Genomic DNA, 21,688 nt, shown 5'->3' on the forward strand with positions numbered 1-21,688 from the left:
CTTAAAAAACCATGTTGATGCTCTGTTGTTCTTTTTCTGATCCTGACAGAGAGTTTTAGTGCAGTCTGAGTGAGGGAATAGTTGAGGTAGAGATTGTTGATGGAGGTTTGTTGGAGTCTTTGCCTCTTGGCCAAGTGGAAGTTTGGTCAAGCTGTTAGGCCCTCTTTTAAGGGTAGCCCATTTGCCGGGGCCTAGTGTATCATTAGGGCTTTTTTCCAGGACCTGTGGAAACTCAAATGTTTGGTGAGAGCTTGATACGACTATAGGGTCTTGAACTTGATCTTTGGATCTTGGAGAAAATTCTGGCAGATAATCAGGACCTAATGGAGCCTTGAGTTGGTGACCAGGTACCAATACAGTTGGATGCTGATCATTGGGAAGCATTGCAACCTCTTTATTGTGATCAGGATCTGGTCTACTGTCAGCCTGGTGTTCAAGAATCGGCTCAGGTGTTGACTCTTGAATAATATCCATTGTAGGCTTGGTCTTTTTATCATGTTCTAGGGAAACCTTTACTTGGTAGTTGGAGTTCAGTAAAGATTTTCCCCTATGGTCCAAGTCAAAATCAAGCTCACAACAGTGACCAAGGCTTGATATAGTCTTGACCTGGTTAGGAAGGCTTGGCTGAGTTACGGATTTTTTAACAGTAGCTAGTATAGCCTTAGCTTGCTTATCATGTTCTGGAGCAGTCTTGACCTGGTAGTTAGAGTTCAATGAAGATTCTTCCTTATGATCTGAGTCTAAGTCAGGTTCACAGCAGTAGTCAAGGCCTGATGCAGCCTTAGCCTGATGGGAAAGTTTTGGCTGAGTTCTAGTGTTTTGAAGAACATCTAGCATAGACTTATCATGGGCTGAGGCAGCTAAGACTTGGTGGTCAAGGTCAAGTGAAGACTTGGTCCAATTGTGTAGGTCAAGTTCAGCCTCACAGCAATGGTTAAAGTCCAGGGCATCCTTGGTCTGGTGGTCACTATCAGGTTGAACTTTAGTCTGGTGGTCATTAATTATTGCAGATTCAGCCCAGTGGTGAGGATCTGGTGAAGGTAAGACTTGACAGTCAGGGTTCAATGGAACCTTGATATTATGATCAGGGCCTGATGTAAGTGTGGGTTGGTTGTTAGATTCTGGTGAACCCTCAGGAAAACGGTCAAGACATGTTGAAACCCAGGCCCTAATGTCTGGCCATTGTGTATTATCACTATGATAGTCGGGCCCCAATTCAACCTCTGTTCTTTGATTAGTATTTGATGATATCTTAGTTTGGTGATGAGAACTTATTTCTTTCCTAGTCTGGCTGTCAGTGTCTGTCATCACTTCAGCAAAATATTCACAATTTAAAGAAAATGTGGTCCTGGGCTTGGGAACTGGTGATGCCTTTAACTCATAGTTGAGATTTGATAAAATCTTTTCTCCCTGGACAGGATTCAGAAAAGCTTTACCCTGATGCTGGAAACCTAGTTGAGATAGAGCCCGGTTGTTAGGATGAAGTAAAACACCAGCCAAGTGTTCTGATGTTGCAGATTGATGTGAAGGACCTGAAAGCATCATAACCTGGTTTTTAGAGCCTGAGTAAGGTTTGGTCTGATCATTCACATCTGGTAAAATTTCAGACTGCTGCTGACTGGGACTTTGTTGGATTGTGATGCAACCACTGAGTTTTGGTAAAACCTCAGTTTGATGATCAGAGCCCAGTGGAATAGTATCCCTCTGATTAGGAACTGGTAGAACTTCAGCTGAGGTATAAGAAACTGTTGGAGTTTTAGCTTGGGGGTCAGAGGGTAGTGGGAAAACATGTGTGCCTTGAGTCTTGTAAAGGGGGCATTTTGAAATCTCAGCTAGTTGATCAGGACATGTAGAAGTAGCTTTCATTAATGGCGAGGAGAACATAGATACGACCCTTGCCTGTTGATCGTGGTCTGATGATACTGTAATTCTATTCCTGATCTTTTGCTTGAGACCTCTTAAAGGCCCACCTGTGGCTCTGGTCTGGAGATGATTTAGGCCTTCATTTGTTAACACAGTTGTGTCTCTAGTCCTCTCAATGCATGGTGATGGCATCATGGTCCTGGTCTGGTGATTAGAACATGATGACAGAATGGCTTCGCCCCTGTGAGAGCGATCCAGATCTGGCAATGTTGTGAATATGATCCTGTGCTGAGGTTTCGGACAAAGTAACTGGGAAGTTGCCTTTTTTTGCCTGTGCTTAAGGCTTGGTGACATCTCAGACTGGTGACTTAAACATGATAATGGTACACCTGTGGCTTTCACCTGGCAGTTGGGAAATAGTAACGGTTCAGTAGTGGTCACAGTCTTGTGGTCTGGACATTGTGGTACTTCAACTTGGAAGTCAGGGCATCGTGGAGATATTGACTGGACGTTGTGACGTGATGGACCCTCAGATACATGACTACAGCCCTGAGGAATCTCAGGAAGATAGGTTAGACCTGTTTGAACCTTAGGAAGGGAATTGTGGACTGATGGCTCTTCAATATGAGAACTGACACTAAGTGGATCTAACTGGTATTCAGGATATGACAAAGGTACAACAGTTTTTCTAGTTTTGTGGGCAGGATACGGTAAACGCAGAATTATGGTTCTAGGCCCAGGCTTGGGGCATTGTGATGCTATGGATGTAGCTTGTTGGTCGAGATGGGGCAATGGCACAGAAATTGCCTGGTGGTTAGCCTCAGCTACCGGTATACTTTTAGTCCGGGGCTTGGGACGTAATGATGGGACTGCATCTGTGGCCCAGTGTTCAGAATGGGATAATTTAATTTTGGATTGGTGATTGGCAAAAGGTATTGGCACTGCCCTGTGGCCTTCAACTAGTAATGGAGCAAAATGATATTTAGAACGTGGTAACGGCACCATCTTCTCTTGATGTTAAGGTAACTGGACCAAGGCTGCTGCTGCTGAAGAGACTGTATGAGCAAGGGAAAGCAAATGCTACACATGATGCTACATATTCAGCATACATAAAGAAGGGCAACTGTGAAATAGGGAACAACAAAAGGGAGAGGAGAATTACTAACAGCAATAAGAGCTTAGATTTATATGGCAGTTTACAATTCTCAAAGCGCTTTTATGGACATTACTTCATGTGATACTTAGAACAATCCAGTGGAGTAGGTAGGAAATTATTATTATCCCCATTTGAAAAATAAGGAAATTAAGTTTCTGAGAAGTTAAATGAATTGCCCAAGGTCTTGAGGCTAGTAACTGTCAGAGCTAGTACTAGAACTCAAGCCTTGTAATTACTAGATGAATTTTCTTTCCCACAATACCATACTGGTTCTGAAGATCAGATGCTTGGGATTAGTAGCAAATATTTAGGAATCGCAAAATATGTACCTCACGAATTTAAGAGCGAAATAGTGACTGACTTCAAAGAAAAATATGCTAGGGATATATGAAATGATGGGAAGCAAAGTTCTCAATATTTGTCAGTATCTTCAATCTCCTCCCACTGGTCAGATGGAGATTTTCCCTTCAAAAATAATGTTGACAAAAAGTGACCCAGTAAATGACTCCTACCTTTTAAAAATGTGCCTACCTTTTAAAAATACCCAAACCAATTCCTTTTGTACCCCATCAATGTAATTGTCAATCTATTTGAGGTTGTAAAGTTTGAGGTTGTAATATATCTAGTCTTCCCACAATTGAGAAATAGATGAAGCTGGTCATTGGTCTTCATATGCAAGGTCATTTTCATTGAAGTGTAAATAACCAAAAAGAGAAATGTCCATGGGACATTTTAATCATAATTCTACACCATATGCCTAAATAAAAAAATGCTAAGGAAGAAATTTCAAGGGATATAATTTATAGAGTTGGCCCTCCCAGCTCACAGAATCATACCAAGTTGCCTAAAACCAGCTCTAATGTTGTGGATGAGTCAAATCCCTTTTCCCCTACCTTATCTCAGCATTACACACACCCACACACCCACACACCCACCCCCCCCCCCACACACACACATATTTATAAGAGACATATATTTGAGATTGTTCTGAGGATTTTCACAGTTCTTAGGCAATTGAAAACAAATCATATGATAGAAACAGAACTGAGAAATGCAATGTCTAGATCATCTAGACCTAGGTGCACATATACTTCTTTAGTTTCTGGGAATAGTAAATGGGATTTTGAGGGAAGAGCCCAGCAGTAAAGTCTCTCATCTCTTCTCTGTCTGTCCCTACCCCAAAGACCCTAGAAAATGCCAAGTTTGTCACTTTAAGAGATTTAGCCAATAGCTGCATAGATACTTGTCACAGAAATTCCTTGGAAACATTAGATTGCTTGGATGAGTCCTATATGCATCCATCAACATTTGTGAGCCTTTGCAAACAAAAGCAAAAGGCAAGGGACCTAGTGTTGAGAGATGTTTGACTGATCTTCTCTAATTCCTAAATGTAAAAACCTGTCTGAAACCCAGCCTGACAGGGATTCTTTCTCCAAACCAGCCTCCAAAACAAATAGTAGATCATGTGCCCAGGGCACAGAAGAAATCAATGGGAGATTCCTTTAGAATAAATCCAATAGTACCTAGGGCCTACCCACAAAGAAAACTGTCCTGCTTTTTCATTTGTGGCACTCCATATTTTCTCAAAGCAAAGATACATTTCCCACGATCTTATTGTAAATTGTAACTGAGAAAACTGCTAGCTTTGCTTTTAAAAGTTATTTCTCTGAGATTTGTTTCATTTTCTGACACCATTGCCTCTATCCCACTGCCCCTGCTTCCCCAAGCATGCCAACACCTCACCTCCTAAAGGTTCCCTCTGAAGTAATTTTTCCCTCCATTTTAGGTTTCCTTCTTTCTTTCTCTTTTTTCTCTCTTCTTTTTTTGCTTCCTTGTTTCTTCTTTAATGTTATGTTTGATAAATTTAATAAATTTGTATAATTTAAACAGGTTTCTTGTCGTCATTTAAGTCATACAAACCTTGATCTAGCTTCACAAGAGAGACAGAAGAAAGTTGCTTTCCATCTTCAAAGAACTGGAACTTGGGTGCTTTCAATATTATACCTTGAGTACTATGTTTTTCTCCCACTGTGGAGGTGAGACTCCCAACCTGTTCCTCCTCCTATTCCTGGCCTCAAAAGAACGTCTATCACACTCATCTGTAGGAATTTCTGAGACTCTAATCACTTTGTCCTTTTAAGCCTCAATCCCAAAGATCCCTTCACCAATAAGATGGTTAAGAAGACTCAAATACAAAATATCTCATAGGTTGTCAAGTTCAAATACCTAGGCCAAGTTTTAAGTGGTAAAGCTAAACTACTGATCAATTCCTCAATAACAATAAAATAACTGAGGAAAAAAATCAATAAGTTTAGAAAAATTGCACTCTTTTCTGAGGGGACTATTTCCTGGAATGAAGAGAAGCCTGGATGAGTTCATGAAGACACCTATCTATCACCAGCACTGAACTATGGTCATTTATCCTAGATGGGGTCCTGAGGTCACCTTGACATCATAGAGCACAGCTGTTCATTGTCAACATGCAATACCTTATCCCTCTTTAGGGGACGAATCCATGATGGAGGGACTCAGAAATAACCCTGTCCTATGTATTCTCTTAGTATACAAAAGACAAACTTTCATTGCAGCTGGGTAACAAACATTTCCTATTAGTCTCATCTGTTGGAATATTCTTCATTCAACACAAGTTTCAGTGTCTTTTGAAATGAGTTTATAACCCCAGTTTCAGTTACTGTTGTCACACTGAGCCAACATTTTATAGCTTAATTCACCTGTAAGTGGAATTTATATTTTAAAAAATTATTAAGTACTTATCAAATGTGAAATACTATGCTTAGTGCTATGATATGCAGATGATAAACAATATAGTCTTGGTTTTGGAGGATCATAATTCCAGTAGCTGAACTACAAGAGCTGGAAAAAGAATTAATCTTAGTCAAGAAAAGCCTGGGTTCAAAGTTCACTTCCTACATTTATTAGGTGGGTGAACAAGGATGATGTTATTTAACTTCTTTGAGCCTCAGTTTCCTCATCTGTAAATTGAGAATAGTACTTACCTCACAACATTTATGTGAGGGTTAATTAAAATCATTGTTGTAAAGTATTTTAAAAAACTTAAAGCACTATTTAAATGTTAGCTATTATTATAATGCAATTTAGAACATGATTAAATACATAGGAGAGGTAAGAGAGAAAGAGACAGAGACAGAGAGACAGTAGCCTGTAAGATTTAAGGAGGGAGGGATCACTTCTAACTAGGAATCACAGAAGATTTCTCACAAGAACTTAAACTTGCACTAAGGAAGTTGCTATTCTGACCAATAAGGAGGACATTATTGGTGTAACAGAAATGATAGAAATTTTGGAAGGGAGTGCCAATGCCTTAGGCATAGACCGACATGTGCCCTGGGATCCATCATGCTGTATTTTTAAAGTACTCAAAGACAAGTTAGGCACAGCCCCTTATCTAAAGATTTGTCAGCTAGGGAGAGTGGGAAAAGTTCAACAACAACACAGTAACAATTACAACAAACTATAATTACAAATCATGTATTACAACAATTAATTATAACAAGTAACAACAATTTTAATGATATAAACGAACAATTCTAACAAAGAAGAAAAATCAAGAGATATTATTAAAATGGTCACAAGGGCATTCAAATGATAGAAGGAAGTATATTACAATGAATATATGGTTCCACTAAAGGATAGAATAGACAGATCTTGAAGATGGAAAAGAAATATTAATAATCACTTGAAATTACTTACATTGTTAGCAAGTAAGGAAATGAAAAGTAAAAGAAATATTCATTTTATACTCAAGGTGAAAAATTAAAATTTATAAAAATTCAATACTGGCAGGGAAGGGTTGTGAGAAAGCAATAACAGTACATATAGTAGCCACTTGAAAAATGCTTGTTTAGTTGAAGTCAATAAAATAAATATTTCAATATTGGTAGACATAATTCATGGCAATCTTTTTAGAAAACAATCAGACACTATACAATTGAAGTTATGAAACTGACTTTGGCCCAGTGGCCCTAGAATTAGAATCATACCTTTATGCCATTAAAGGAAAAAAAAGAGAAACATATAGCAAAAATGTTTATAGCAATTTTGTTCATGATAGTGCAAAACCGACAATAGTCTATATGTTTAGTGATGATTCTGAATATCTAGGTAAAGTGTGATATATGAATATAATGGAAAATGATTATATTACAAAATATGAAATGTGAATATTACAAATATGGAAGTGATGCAGTCAGTTAAGTAGCATTTATTAAGCACCTACTAAATGCCAGACAATGAAGAAAAGCATAAGTGTCCCTTGGTCTTGACTTGGAATTTCATACATGTAGGTAATACCAAATGTGGAAACTCCCTCCACAAAAGAAACTCTTAAAGAGTTACCTGGAGCAGCAGCAGCAGTGGCTGTTTCCAGAGCTCCAGGCCCATAGACAATGGGGGGGAATCAGGCAGCTGATCAGAAGGGAATTGCAGGGATCTCTTTCCTTGTGCCAAGGCAGGATTCTCTTGCTTTGCCTTGCTTGGATCTGGGTCACAGTCCTGGTTGGCAGTCCTTGAGGAGGAGGAGCACTGGGGTGGCAGAGCTTGTGGTGGTTGTGGAGAAGGAGTCCTCCTGGTAGTTACCCAGCAAAAGGGAGTGCTTGCACTCACAGATCAGAGCACAGGCCAGGAGAGGAGTATCATACTACCTCAGAATAGAAGTAGCTCTGAAAATAATAGAGCAAAACCCCTGAGGCTTGGGACAGAGAGCTTTCCATTCTGGAAGCAGTCATACCCTGACAAAGAGCTCAAAAGTCAAGTAATTGGCTGGGAAAATGAGCAGACAGCATAAAAAGAATCAGATTATAGAATCTTAATTTGGTGACAAAGAAGATCAAAACATACAGCCAGAAGAAGTCAGCAAAGTCAAAGATCCCACATCAAAAGCCTCCAAGAAAAATTTGAATTGGTGTCAGGTGATGGAAGAGCTCAAAAAAGACTTGGAAAAGCAAGTAAGAGAAGTAGAGGAAAAATTGGAAAAAGAAATGAGAATGATGCAAGAAAATCATGAAAAAACGATTCATCAGCTTGCTAAAGGAGAACCCAAAAATACTGAAGAAAATAACACTTTAAAAAATAGACTAACCCAAATGGCAAAAGAACTCCAAAGAGCCAAATGAGGAGAAGAATGCCTTAAGAGGCAGAATTAGTCAAGTGGAAAAGGAGGTATAAAACATCACTGAAGAAAATAATGCCTTAAAAATTAGAATGGAGCAAGTGTAAGCTAGTGACTTTATGAGAAATCCATAAATTATAAAACATAACCAAAATAATGAAAAAATGGAAGACAATGTGAAATATCTCATTAGAAAAACCACTGACCTGGAGAATAGATCCAGGAAAGATAATTTAAAAATTATTGGACTACCTGAAAGCCATTATCAAAAAAAGAGCCTAGATATCATCTTTCAAGATATTATCAAGGAAAACTACTCTGATATTCTAGAATCAGAGGGTAAAATAGAAATTGAAAGAATCTACTGATTGCCTCTTGAGAAAGATCCCAAAAAGAAAACTCCCAGGAATATTATAGCCAAATTCCACAGTTCTTAGGTCAAGGAGAAAATACTGCAAGCAGCCAGAAAGAAACAGTTCAAGTATTGTGGAAACACAAACAGGATAACACAAGATCTGGCAGTTTCTACTTTAAGGGATTGAAGGGCTTGGAGTATGATATTCCAGAGGTCAAAGGAGATAAAACCAAGGTCTTAAAACCAAGAATCACCTACGCAGCAAAACTGAGTATAATACTTCAGGGCAAACTATAGATTTTCAATGAAATAGAGGACTTTCAAGCATTCTCAATGAAAAGACCAGAGCTGAAAAGAAAATTTGACTTTCAAATACAAGAATCAAGAGAAGCATGAAAAGGTAAACAGGAAAGATAAATCATAAGGTACTTACTAAAGTTGAACAGTTTAAATTCCTACATAGATGATATTTGTAACTTGTGAGACCTTTCTCGGTATTAGGGTAGCTGAAGGGAATATACTTATATATAGACAGAAGGCACAGAGTGACTTGAATATGAAGGGATGATATCTAAAAAAATAAAATTAAAGGATGAGAGAAGAATATATTGGGAGGAGAAAAGGAGAGACAGAATAGGGTAAATTATCTCACATAAAAGTGGCAAGAAAAAGCTGTTATAATGGAAGAGAAGAGGGAATAGGTGAAAGGGAATGGGTGAATCTTGTTCTCATCAGATTTGGCTTAAGGAGGGAATAACATACACACTTAACTAGGATCCTATCCTACAGGAAAGTAGGGGGGGAAGGGGATAAGGGGGGGAGATGATAGAAGGGAGGGCAAATTTGGGGAGGGCGTAGTCAAAAGCAAACACTTTTGAAAAGGGACAGGGTCAAAGGAGAAAATTAAATAAAGGGGGCAGGATAGGATGGAAGGAAATATAGTTAGTCTTTCACAACATGAATATTATGGAAGTGTTTTGCGATTTTTTAATTACCTGCTTTCTCAAGGAGGGTGGGTGGGGAGGGAAGAAAGCAGAGAATTTGGAACTCGAAGTTCTAAAAACAAATGTTAAAAAAATTGTTTTTTACATGCAACTTGGAAATAAGATATATAGGCAGCGGGGTATAGAAATCTATCTTGCCCTACAAGAAAGTAAAGGAAAAGGGGATGGAGGGAGGCAGTGGGGTGATAGAAGGGAGGGGCAGACTGGGGAAAGGGGCAATCAGAATATATGACATCTTAGGGTGGGGGGAAGGTAGAGATGGGGAGAAAAATTTTAACTCAAAATCTTGTGGAAATGAATGCTGAAAACTAAAAATAAATTTTTAAAAGAGTTACCTGGAGAACTGGTGGGTTTAAGGACTTAATGGCAACTAAATTGTACACAGATATCAGAAGAGAGCACAAATACAAACATATTATAATTATAATTTTCTTAAAATGGTAGGAAGGTTAAAAAGTGCAATGTGAATTGAGATTTGTAATAAATGGTAAAAGATATGGACTTTAAAAGGAACAAAAAAAAATCCGCTATGTTGAAGGTAAAAGGTCCAAAAAATGGAAAGGTTCCTTGTTTGGGTGGATGAGAAAATAATAACAGATGATGGTCAGAAGTCAGAGCTCCTATTTTGTTTTTTTTCTCTACCAAGGAAAATGACCATGGGGGAAAGGACAAAAATAATTAGCACATTATTTAAACCTAAGAAGACTGAAGAAATAAAAAGAGTATCTAGTTATCCAAAATAAGTTCAAATCACCTGACTTTAACAAACTTGTATCTCAGGGTATTGAAAGAACTTACAGATATGATTGTTATCAGTTATATTTAAAAACATATTGGGGAATGGATGAGGTGCAACAGGAATAAAATTGGACCAACACTGTACTGATTTTCAAAATTGGTAAAATAATACAAGCTAACCTTCTAAAAGCATATTTTTAAATGGATGGTTTGTGAGCACTTGGAAAGCCAAAGTAATTGTTGAGAGCTAACATAAGTGAATCAGGATCAGACTGTGGCATACTAACCTCATTTTTCTTCTTTGATAAGACTACTAGACAGTTAAATTAGGGGAATGCTATAGGCATTTTATGTCTGGATGCATTTTAGTAAACTATTTGAAAATTTTTGTCACAAAATCCTTGTGGTCATGAAGAAAAATGTGGGCTATATTAAAGTTTCATTAGTTGGATTTGGAACTAGTTGAATGGAAGAGTCCCAAGAAGTTGATTAATGAATCCATGTCAACCTAGAAGGAGATCTCTAGGAAAGTGGGAACTTTGTCCCAAACTTGACATTTTTATGTTGACATTTTTATCAGTTCTTTGGATGAAGGTATGGATGGCAAACTTATCAACTTTGTGGGTGATGCAAAGCTATGAATTATAATTGAGAATAGCATAATTATAATTTTAAAATATTTCAAGATGTGGCAAAAGTCTGATGTGGCAAATGCAATGTTGGGAAACATTAATAAGGGTATAGTTGTCAGGAATAAGTGGGCTATCATATCCCCATACTTACTCCTGGTCATACCACATTTGGAGTGTTATGATCAGTTCTAGGCATGATAATTTAAGGACACTGATAAGGTGGAAAGTATCTGGGAACTACTCCACTGGTTGTTCCATGTTATAAGAGGATACATTGAAGGATTTAGTATTTTGTAGTCTGGTAGAGTCTCACGCAGCTAGATGGTGAAGTGTATAGAGGGCCTGGCCTGGAGTCAGCCTGGAATTCAAATCTGGCCTCACACACTTAGCTCTGTGACCCTGGGCAAGTCACTTAATCCCATTTGCTTCAGTTCCCTCAATTGAAAATGAGCTGGAGAAGGAAATGGCAAACCACTCTGGTGTCTTTGCCAAAACAAAAAACAAATTGGGTCCCAGAGAGTTGGACGCAACTGAAATGACTGAACAACAACAAAAATCGGGTAAAGAGGAGACTATGGTTGGAGGTGGGTTGGGGATAACAGCTGTCTTCAAGTATCAGAAGGTCATATGGAGGAAGGATTATATTTGTTCTGTTTGGACCCAGAGGAGAGAACCAGGAGCAATGTATCAAATCTTATAAGAACTCTCAAATATAATGGGTCAGTTATCTTACCGATGTGAATATTCCCTACAGTGATTCCGGTCACAACCCATCCATACTTGCCCATTCCATGTGACTGTAGAATATCCTCTCCTGAATTCATCTCAGTGGATCCACCCAATGTCCTGACGTCTTCCTCAATTACTCTTGATACTTCTGTGAAATCATGGAGCACATGGAGTGATCACCTCTTAACTCTCAAACTTAGGCCATCTTTTTTTTTTCAAATCTTTTTTGGTAACTTCCCTCTCCTCCAACCACTCCGTTAGAGATATAGCAATGTAGTGATATAGCTGGTTTGATAAGGTTGGAAATAGTTGACTTGTAAGTGGTACTGCATCTAATAGGGAAAAGAAGAACACATTCCAAAGAGGCATAAACACTAAGATGCAGCCACCCAAGAGAAAGGCAACTTTGAAGGAAAAGAATCCTGAGATTAGAGAAGAGAGAAGACTCAACATAACAAGTGAGGAAACCTACACAGCAGAGACCCTATACCCAAAGGGAACTATGTGAGCACTCTACAAAGAAAGTACTTCCAGACCCTGTAGTATCTCAGGAAATGTGAGTGCACATTTGATTCAAGTGAACTAAATTCAAGCCCACTTTTCTGATGGATGCTATATATATGTGCAGGACACAGCACTTCAGGTATATTGGGAAAATTTCATAGCTACTGTTCTTTCTATGCCATTGTAGTAAATGCCTTTCTGAGACTGTGAATGAACAAGGACTTGGATTCAGAACTAAATAAAAGGAGGAAAACTTGATTGCCTTAAGGAACTTGAAGTTCCTTTAGTTACCTCAAACTTTTCCCAGAGGAGATGCTCATATGTTTAATAACCAATATCATACCTACATTATTATCATTCCTTAAAAGCATGGGGTTGTTTTTTCTTTATGTGTGCCCAGAAAATCCCACCACAATGCCTGGCACTAGAAAAGGAGCTTAAGAAATATCATTGATGGAACACTAGTCTGAAGAATTAAAAATGAGCATCTCCACATCTTTCAGTCACTTGCATGATGTTAAATATGTAGTCTGGAGGCAGCTAGGTGGTTCAGTTTATACAGCGCTGGGTCTGCAGTCAGGTAGACCTGAGTTCAAATGTAGCCTCAGACACTTACTAGCTATGTGACCATGGGCAAGTGACTTAACTTCTTTTTGCCTTAATTCACTAGAGAAGGAAATGGCAAAGTACTCCAATATGTTTGCCAAGAAAACCCAAAACAGAGTCACAAAGACTGAAACAACTGAACAACAAAAAAGATGTGGTCTACTGTGGAGTTTCGTCTGTGAAATCTGACTATTTCCGTCTATTGCCTTCAAAAAGGATACCCTCTATACTCATGATAAATGATTGATATTTTATATAGATATGAAAATTGGCATATAAACTAGTAATAGTTGGTGTTCTTGTTTGCCTTTCTCTGGGTATTAATAAGGTCATTTTCCCCCTATGCTTTAGTTTTTAATCCCTCCTTCCGACACCTTGAGGATCAAGTCCTCAATGCTCTCACAATTATGTTATCTCTAGAACATGAATGTTATCTATAGATATTTTATTTAGTCTAGCTTTTTGCCCTGTCTTTGTCCTCTTTAGTGCTACAATAAAAAAATTGCAGATCTTTCCTATTATTTTTGTTTATCATCATTTTTCCATTTACATCATTGAATACCTTAGGATAATTTTGCTTAGTTAGGTCTTTTGCCAAGAATTCTTTATTTGGGCTTTTACATTCCACTGCTTCTCTGTTTTATAGCTTCTGTTAATAACGTTACGTTATCCATCTCTGTAAGACCTTTAAAAAATTGTGGATAGGCACTGAGTAGAGTCAGAGAATTTAGGCAAAGTAGGGACAGGTTACATATGTTCCTTGGGTCTTAGGTATCTCATCTGAAAAATGAGGGGATTGTGAAAAATGTCACCACTGAGGACCCATCCAGCTTTATGATCCTATGATCTAAATGGATGTTGCCCTTGGGTGACAAAGTTAGTTAAAATATTTCTTGTTCTTATTGTTGTTGTTCAATCATTTCGGTTGTGTCCAACTCTTCGTGACCCCAAATGGGGTTTATTTTGTCAAAGATACTGGAGTGGTTTGCCATTTCTTTCTCCAGCTCATTTTACAGATGGGGAAACTGAGGCAAACTGGGTTAAGTGACTTGCTCAGGGTCACAGAGCTAGTAAATGTCTGAGGCCACATTTATACTCAAGGAGGTGAATCTTCCTGACTCCAGGCCCAGCACTCTATCCACTGTGCCACCCAGCTGCCTATAAATTCTTTCTCGTACTATATTTGAGAAAGTATAGGGGGAAAATCATTTGTTTATTCTTGAGCCAATTGGTAAAGCTTCCAAGTGTTTCTCCATTAAAAATAGTGCTAGATCTTGGTTTTAGATAATTCCTTTTGACACTATTGAAGGAAATGTCCTCTAATGTCTCTTCTTTTCTAGTGTTTTACAAAACACAACCGAGTATATATTTAGCCAAAGCCCCTTATTAAAGGTTTTTTATTCATGTAAGAGCACAAAAATATGATTTTTATTGTTTCTAAAATAATTTATTGTGCTTACATGTTCCCTAATATTGAACAATCCTTGAATTCCTGGCATAAATCCAAGCTGGTCATAGTGGATAACTTCATGAATATATTGTTATACAAGGGTGTTCCTAAAGTCTGGACACATGGGCAAAAATGCATATTTTCAAGAAATGAAATAAATTAAATTTTCAACAACATTTTATTTAATTGGAATATTAACAAATAACATCTTCAATATGATTTCATCATTTGTGACGCAAAGGTTGATGTGCTTCGCAAGATTCACGTGAACTTGATGCAATAACTACACATTGCCATCAATTTTAGCACATTCACTCTTTATGCGCTCAATCAAATATGTTGCACCTATGATTTTCATTAACTGCACCTTCTCCTTTAGCATACCCCAGAAAAAGAAGTTACTGAACAACATAGCCTTCAGTGAAATGGTTAATGAGATGTTAATGAGATGTCCTATGTGTCCAGACTTTAGGGACACCTTGTATATCAATTATTAAAGTATTATTATTATTGTTGTCTCAATTATTGGTAATATTTCATCACAGCTTTCAGTCTCTGTTTTATCTCTACTTGGTTTGGTTATCAGAACTGTATTTATCTCAGACAAGGGGTTTGGTAAGTTATATTCTTTCTCAAGCAGTTATATTACTTAGGATTTGTGTGTTTATTAAGTATTTGATAGAATTTTTTTTTCTCCTTTGAGTTTCAACTTAACACTTGATTTCTCCTTCAAAGATTGGCTCATTTGAAATTCAGGGCTTCTTAACACGTGTGTGTGTGTGTGTGTGTGTGTGTGTGTGTGTGACATGGACCCATTTAGCAGTCTCATGTAGGCTATGGATCCCTCCTCAGAATAATGTTTTTAAAGGCATAAAATAGATTACACAGGTCCACAAAGGAAACAAATTTTTTTGAATACATTTATCTATCTATCTATATATTGGAGGGGAGAAGGCAAGGCAATTGGGGTCAAGTGACTTATCAATATATTTTTAAAGCAAGTTCATGGACCTTAGGTTAAAAGCCACTAGTTTAGATTCACTAGGTTGGTTTTTTTAATTTTTATAATATTCATTTTATTTATGTTATTTTGAAATATAATTACGTATAATACAACTATTCATTTTATTTGTTATTTTAAAATATAATTGGATACAATATTTTCTTAGATGGTTTGTTTCTTCTACATCCATCATGAATTCTCCCTTTTCACTTTTTAATTTGGTTAGTTATACATTTTATTGATTCTTTTTTAAAAAAATAATTCTTAGTTTTATTTATCAGTTCAATGGTCAGATGACTAAATAGTAAATGAAAAGAAAGGAGAAGGAGGAGGAGAAGATCCATAGAAGTAGAAAAATAGTAGTGAGAAAATATAAAGCTAACCTCTTAACGTAAAAAGAGGACAAAAACTAATGACATAACCAAAATTGAAAACTATTTAGCCTTTCCAATGTTATTAGGTGATAAGAGGGACCCGAGCTTCTATACAAACTCTTGGTTTGCTTGCCTGAAGTCCTTCTGGAGATTTTGTGAGACTATTTCATTTGCATCTATTACTAAGTTTTGGACCCACTGAAGTAAGTGATGGGAAAATTCTATGTTAAGCCAGAATTATCTAGACTTTCAGAAAACAAACTTTTGTAGTCTATATTCATTTACCAGGATTTGATAGAAGACAGAGTGGGAGGCAGAAAAGGCTTATATAAAATCACCTGGAGAAAACACGGAATCTCTTTTGAAAGTGCTCCAACTACTCTGTTGTACAATGATGATTGTATTAATGAAATTTTATCCTTAGATCATATGTTAATGAGAATTTGCTAGCATAATGGAATATATATATATATGTAAAACAAAACTGATATGGTTGAATGTACTTAAAAGACTGAGTACAATTCTGTCCTCTACCTACATTGAAACAGAGATCATTTTCACTGATTAACAATATGCGGTAATTGAAAAAGTCATTGATAACTAACAAATGATGGGCTACTGGTACTATGAAGATGTTACCTGTAAAGGGTGGTGAGGAGGGAGAAGGAGTTAACAGGGGAGATCCCTGACCAATTTGACAAGTTTATCCAGCAAGTGCAATACCTTTGGAAATGGTGATTATCCAAACCTTTCCTCTTTTAGAGTGTTTACAAGCCCCCTGGCACCTTGCAAAAAGAAAAAAAAATGCAACTCAGATTAAGTCTCAGTGATTCTGGAACTGCCCCCAATACGAACTGGTTGTGTTGGAACCAACACTTGATGCTCACTAGAGAAAAGGTTGCGGTGACTAAGGATGCTCTCTGGATGAAAGAGTTCATTTGAACTTGGGAGAGCAGAATCTGTTGGAAGGAGTCATCCTTTGTGTTGACCTATAAATGAGTCAGCAAGTCTACTCAGTCCTTTTTATATTCTTTTAACTCTTTTCCTTATTTTCTTTTCTGGAGAGATTGCAGAAGCAAAGCAATGCAGTGGGAGAATTTTATTCACCCATCCAGGAGCCATTAATGGCTGTCTTAGAGCAAAAGCATGTGAGACTTGCACACTCTAGCCCATTCAACTTAAGGAAAATTCCTTATTAGTTTCTGCATTTAATTTTTCCCTTCTGAGCACATCAGTAGTCTAAGAGATAGTAGCATCCAAGATGGTTTGGCAAAATACCCTGAAGAAGCACATAGGAGGTACATGTGCTCATACATAAAACCCAAGAGGAAGTTCAAGAACACTGTTCCATGCAAGACCTGACCGTGGCCAGTCCAGTAGTTTCTGTTGAGATTAGAATGAAATGAGACATTCATATACCACATAAGAAACACACAAACAAAAAGTTTATACACTATGATTCAGCTGAATGTAGTGCCCCTTGCTTACATATTTTCCACCTGAACACCTAGTCAGAAGGGTTTGTTGATGCAAACAGCAACACCAAATCTGAGGTGTGCTGGTTCTTCACAGGCTAGGCTTTTTATGCCGTAAGTGACCAGGAAGCTATGTGAACAGCTCAAGATTTAGTCTCTTGGACAAATAATCAAGATTTTTTTTGGTGAAAAACTAGCCTAACCCATGTGAAGATCAGTCCTACCACAAATTTCATTCCTGGTTTCCTATTGAGAAGGAAGAGATTTCCTAGGTAACATGATCCTAGAATTTTTCCCTTTACCCAGAGAAGGGAGATTTCTTGAGCAGAGCAGCATCAACCTTGAGAGCTGCCTCATTAGTTACCCCAAGTTTGAGGCTTTAGTGAACCTTCCTTCTTTCCAGAGAAGGGGAACTTCTTGAGCAACATGAAGAGGATCATTTATTGGGTCTCTCACAACTGGAGTTGTTGCTGTTGTAAAGTCATGTCTTCATGACCCCATTTGGGATTTTCTTGGCAAAGATACTGGAGTGGTTGGCCATTTCCTTCTCCAGTTCATTTTACAGATGAGGAAACTGAGGCAAATAGGGTTAAGTGATTTGCCCAGGCTCACACAGCTAGTAATCTTCTGAGGCTGGATTTAAATTCAGTTTTTCCTGATTCCAGGCCCTTCGCTCTGTTTACTGTGCCACCTAACTGCCCACCACAATTAGAGTAGCAAGGGACTAAAGCCACATATGGGAAACAAAAGACCTTGGCTTTGCTCCCTATCATATTACCAGTTACGTGGACTGAGCAGATCTGATTAGGGTACTCAAAAGCATATTTTTTTTTCTTTCAGGGAAATTCCAAAATCATAGAATGACACGATGACTGCGGCACTAAGTCTGTGTGGGACCCTGTGTTAAAGAGGAATGTACCAAAATGTTAAGGTAGTGTTTCACTGACAACCTCCAAAAGCTCTCTTCTATGAAGAGTCCAAACTCAAGGTGCCACTGATTCTTGATGATATAGACTTTGGAAAAATGGTGTCACCAGAAAGAGATGAGAATTGTGTTATTAGCTATTGAGGTCATATTCTTTACATCTTTCATATTTTCTGTGGGATGAAATAAAAACTTCTCTGCCCCAAGTACCATTTATTACCTTGCTTGCTTCTGTAGAGGTGGAAGCAAAGGGAGAAGTGATTACTATAAGTTGTATATGGTCATTTTCCCAGTGTTTTTAGAACTTTCTGGAAACATCGAAGTTTCAAGGCAAATTGCATGGCCTTGTGCTAGATACCAAGGGCATGGTAAAAATTGAAAAAAAAATGAAAAGGGACATTGTATTTATTTATCTTCAGTCTCAGAAAGACAGCAGTAAATAGCCAGCACATAGTAGGCACTTAATAAATACTGACTGACTGACTCATGTTGAAGGCACACTACCTGAGATCTGACACAAGGAAGAGGTAAGAAGAATTCATTCTCCTTAACTCAGTTAGGCATAAGGGTTGGGGAGAGGGGTGAGGAAATAAGTCCTAAAACTGCCAGAAGGGCCCTTTTCTGTGCTAGCCAGCTGTGGTGGCAGCAGTAGGGGTGGGGGAAGAAGCAACAAATTACAATTTGGAGGCAGACAACAGTAGCAATAGGGTGGAGCCTAAACAGATGGCAATTAAGCAGCTAGACAGAAGCAGCAATGCGAAAGACAAGCATCAAATGGTAGCCTTGGAGGCCAAATGCAATGGCAGCTACAAGGGAGTCCTATTAGCAACCAAGGAACTGCCGAGGCAGAACCAGTGGCATCATTGAGGTATATCTAGATGCTGGCAGGTAACACTGACATATCAGATGTGAGGTTAGGGAAGATGACTCTCAAGCCAAAACCTTTTATACCCACGGAGTTGAGTTTTCAAGGGATTTTTCTCCTTCCCACTGGCACTTGAGTCTGTGGGAGATTTCTCTCATCTAATTCAACATTTATCCCAACATAGTAGGAAGCAAAAGAAACCAAAAACAATATTTGACTTCAAGAGTTTACATCCTACTGGTGGATATAATATGTACCCAGATAAAGTAAATACATGGTAATTTAAGGAATCAAGATGCACAGTGACTGGTGCTAACAGAGATGGTTTCACGGAAAAAGTGGCATCTGAACTCAGCTTTGAAGATAGGATTCCAAAAGACTAAGATGTAGAGGGAATATATTCCAGGATTTACAATGGCCTATGCAAATGTACAGTCAAATGTGTCTAGGTCTCTGGGGATGTTAGGTAATATGAGTTAAGAATGGAAAGATTAGGTAAAGCCTTAAGATGAGGCTAAGAAATGTTTTGGGGTATTTTTTGATTTTTGTTTTTGTTTCCCACCCCCAAGCCAATAAGGAACAATTGCAGATGTTTGAGTGTGTGGGTGTGATGTATTTAGACCTGGGCTGTTCCAGAAAGCGTATTATGACAGTTGTATAAAGACTGGAGAGGGGACAGATTGGAAGCAAGGATACCAATTTAGGAAGCCATTATAATATTCCAGGCAAGAAGTGATAAGGGGCTAAAATTGGGTGGTAGTTATTTTAGTGGAGAGGAGGGGATGTACATGAAATAGGAAGAGGTAAAATCTGTAAGACTGGGCAACTGAATGGGGGATTGAAGGAGAGGAAAGAGTCAAGAATGATTTCAAGGTTATAAAACTGGATGACAGGAAGGATGGTAGTATCTTCAACAAAAACTGGGTTTATCTATTTTAAAAATGAGTTTCCAATAAGACACAGATGATGACATCCAAAGGGCAATTGAGGATGTGAGAGTACCGCCAAATAATACTTATCATTTGCATAAAAATGAGTATTGAGACCACCACAGCAGGTGACAATGCTAAGAAAAACATGTCAAAATTTTAATAGCTTAAAAAACTTTTTTTAATAATCATGCCCAAGACATTCAGAGCATGGTTAGCATTCACTCTACCAAGAAATACCCTTTTGTGATCCAAGAGATCCAAGGTTGTGATCCAAGGGAATAAGGCTAGAGGTTGAATGAATGGTTGATAGTATAAGCTGAATCATTTTTGTTCTGTCCCTTTTTCAACCAGGTAGGTCCAAAGAGAGAACAAGAGCAGAAGTAGCACAAAACTCTGATTGCCATCTGCTTGAATCTCTTACCTAGTTGTACTCATTTAACTTTGCTTGCCTAGTGATTTGGTCTTTCCTTTAGTTTTGCCTACAGGAGAAACTGTCATTGAATCAGTAAGCCCATACAAATAATTCCACTTCTTCACATGACCCAGATGGATTTATAGACTCCTGTGCTTTGAGGCCAAACTAATCTGTGAAATCCTCTGACCTCCCATGTTGCAGCTCCGCTGGCTGAGTTTGTATATTATGGGAATGATTCTGAAATTAATCAGAAAAACTTTAAAGTACCTAGCTATTCTGTCAATGAGGCAGTTTGAACACATTTAGTATTACAATGAAGTAGTTTTTCAGATTTCATCACAAGTAACTCATTTTAGAGTAATTTGGAACTATGCCCAAAGAGCTATAAAACTGTGCGTACCCTTTGATCCAGCAATACCACGGCTGGATCTGTATCCCAAAGAGATCATAAAAAGGGGAAAGGGCCCACATGTGCATAAATATTTAGAGCAGCTCTTTTTGTGGTGGCAAGGAATTGAGGGATGGCTGAACAAGTTGTGGTATATGAACGTAATAGAATACTACTGTATAGGAAATGATGAGCAGGTGGATTGCAGAAAACCCTGGAAAGACTTACATGAACTGATGCTGAGTGAAGTGAGCAGAAACAGAAGACTATAGTACACAGTAACAGCAACATTGTACGATGACCTACTTTGTTAGACTTAGTTCTTCTCAGCAATGCAAGGAACTAAGACAATTCCAAAAGACTCATGGTGGAAAACGCTATCCACATCCAGAGAAAGAACTGTGGAGTCTGAATGCAGATCAAAGCATAATATTTGCTCTTTTTTCTTTCTTTTGTTTTTTCCCTTTTGTTCTGATTCTTCTTTCACAACATGACTAATGTGGAAATATGTTTTAAATGACTGTAACTCACATAGCCTATATCAGATTGCTTGCCATTTTGAGGAGGTGGGGAGGAGAGAGAGGGAGAGAGAAAAAAAATTTAGAACTCAAAATCTTATAAAAGTGAATGTTTAAAACTATCTTTACATGTATTTGTAAAAAATAAAATACTATTAAGTGGGGGCGGGGGAAAGTAACTCATTTTAGCATGTCCAGTACTGCTCTATTTGAGTGACTTCAGAAACCAGACTTTTTTCCCAATTTTTTCTAAGACCTATGGTACCAAGACTGAGAGGGAAGAGGCTTCTATAATTTGAGGCTTTAGCAGAGATATACTTTATATACCACTGCCAAAAGGATCATATGGTAATTTTCATCTCCTTTAGTGTTATGATCAAGTTTTGTTTTTGTTTTTTAGAGGACATTGGGATTGGAATTGGGAATGTCTGTGTAAGTAGCATGAATAGCATAGATTCTTACCAAGTCTTTGAGGAGAGGTAGGGAGGGGGTAAGAACACACTAACTAATACATTGATATATCTATTGATAAAAAGTCTTTGAGGGAGGGAGAATTTGATGCTTTCTTGCAATTTGGAATGTATTTAGTGTGACTTTGCTAGAATAT

The sequence above is a fragment of the Trichosurus vulpecula genome, chromosome 4 (assembly GCF_011100635.1).
Source record: "Trichosurus vulpecula isolate mTriVul1 chromosome 4, mTriVul1.pri, whole genome shotgun sequence".
Taxonomy (NCBI): Eukaryota; Metazoa; Chordata; class Mammalia; order Diprotodontia; family Phalangeridae; genus Trichosurus; species Trichosurus vulpecula.